This window comes from Schistocerca americana, unplaced genomic scaffold, assembly GCF_021461395.2.
Source record: "Schistocerca americana isolate TAMUIC-IGC-003095 unplaced genomic scaffold, iqSchAmer2.1 HiC_scaffold_71, whole genome shotgun sequence".
NCBI classification, from domain to species: domain Eukaryota; kingdom Metazoa; phylum Arthropoda; class Insecta; order Orthoptera; family Acrididae; genus Schistocerca; species Schistocerca americana.
This window is the reverse complement of record NW_025726467.1, coordinates 368017-370260: the sequence shown is the minus strand read 5'-3', so window position 1 is coordinate 370260 and position 2244 is coordinate 368017.

The window sequence follows — 2244 nt, the reverse complement described above, 5'->3', positions numbered from 1 at the left end:
ATGCTCACATTGGCCACTGCTCCATCTCCCGACACCTGCTGCCACCCTGGCCCAGGTCCTAGCAATAGACTCTCACATTTTCTACCGTGCCACTCCTACACACTGGCTGCCACCCTGGCCCAGGTCATGGCAAAAGAAACTCACAACAGCCTCTGTGCCACCTCCTTGATGATGCTGCCACCCTGGCCCAGGCCCTGGCAATAGACACTTACACAGCTACACTACATCTCCTCACTCCTCTTGCCACCATGGACCAGCTCCTGCTATTAGATGCTCACTTCAGCCACCGTGCCACATCCTCCCGCCTGCTGCCTCCCTGGCCCTGGTCAAGGCGATAGACACTCTCACCAGCAACCTCCTAACATCTGATGCCATCCTGGCCAGGGTCCCTTCCATAGACAGTCACTTCGACCAGCGCTCCACCTCCTCGCTACTGCTGCTGCCCTGGGCCAGGTTCTCAGAATAGGCGCTTGCATGGGCTAATGCACCACCTCCCCATAAAGGCTGCCACCCAGGTCCAGGTCTCGGTAACAGAACCTCACATTGGCCCCCGTGCCACGTCGTTGCTCTTGCTGCCACACTGGTCAACGACATGGCGAGGGACACACACATTGCCAACAACGGAACCTCCTCGCACCTTTGGCACCCTGGCCCAGGTCCTGCCAATAAATGCTCACTACGGCCACAGTGACACCTCTTCACACCTGCTGCCACCTGGCCCAGTTCCTGTCAAGAAAAACACTTACTTCGGCCACCGCTCCACCTCGTCGCCCCTGCTGCCACACTGGTCCATGTCCTGGCTGTAGACACTCACCTCAGTCCTTACTCTACCTCCTCGAACCTGCTGCCACCCTGGCCCACATCCTGTCTGTAGTCGCTCACATCAGGAACTGCTCCACCACGTTGTGCCTGCTGCCAACAAGTCCTGGAAATCAGCGACTGTGCCACCTTCACACAACTGCTGCCACCCTACAAGTTCCTTGCAATAGACACTCACTTTGCCCACTGCCCCACCTGCTCATGCCAGCTGCCACCCTAATCCAGTCCTGCCAGTAGATGCTCACATCAGTTGCCGCACCACATCTTCATGCTTGCAGCCACCCTGGCCCAGAACCTGCCGATAAGCACTCACATCGGCAATCACACAACCTCTTTGCACCTGCTGCCACCTTGGCCCAGGCCTGGCAGTAAACGCTCACACTGGCACCGCTCCACTTCCCCACATCTGCTGCCACACTGGCCCAAGTCCTTGAAATAGGCACTAACATCCAGACTGTAGCGCCTAGAGAAGAATTCTACATACAGCCACCTTCTTCCACAAAGCCAAGCCTTACAACCCTGAACACGTCTCCCGCTCCGGTCATCCGATTACACAGGTCCTGGCAATAGACACTCACATCAACCACTGCTCCACCTCCTTGCACATTCTGCTACCCTCGCCCAAATCCTGGCTATAGACGCTCACATTTGCCACCAAGCCACCACCCCACACCTGCTGCTTGCCTCAAATAGGTCCAGGCAATAGATGCTCATGTTGGCCAACATACGACCTTCTTGCGCCGGCTGCCACCGTGGCTCAGGTCCTGGCAATAGTCACTCACATCAGTCTCCACATCACCTAATCGTGACTGCTGCCACACTGGCCCATGTCTTGGCAATAGACACTCAAATTGGCCCAAACCCGAACTCTATGGGCCGGCTCCCCCTGAGGCAATAGATGCTCACATCAGCCACTGCTCCACCTCGTTGTTCCTACTGCCAAACTGGCCCTGAGTCTTGGCAATAGACGCTCACATCGGCGACCATGCCATCTCCACACAACTTGTGTCACCCTGCCGAGGTACATGCAATAAACGCTCGCATTGGTCACTGCTCCACCAGCTTGTGCTGGCTGCCAGCCAAACCCAGGTCCTGGCAATAGACGCTCACATCGGTCACCACGCCACCTCTTCACGCCTCCTGCCAACCTGGCCTTGGTCTTGGCAATAGACGATCAGATTGGCCACTGCTACACCTCCTCACACCTGCTGCCCCCCTGGCCAAGGCACTGGCAATGGTCGCTGGCATCTGCCATCACTCACCTCCCCCTACCTGCTGCCACCCTGGCCCAGAACCTGTCGATAACCACTCACATCGGCAACCACACAACCTCTTTGCACCTGCTGCCACCTTGGCCCAGGGCTGGCAGTAAACTCTCACATTGGCCAACGCTCCACTTGCCCACATCTGCTGCCACACCGGCCT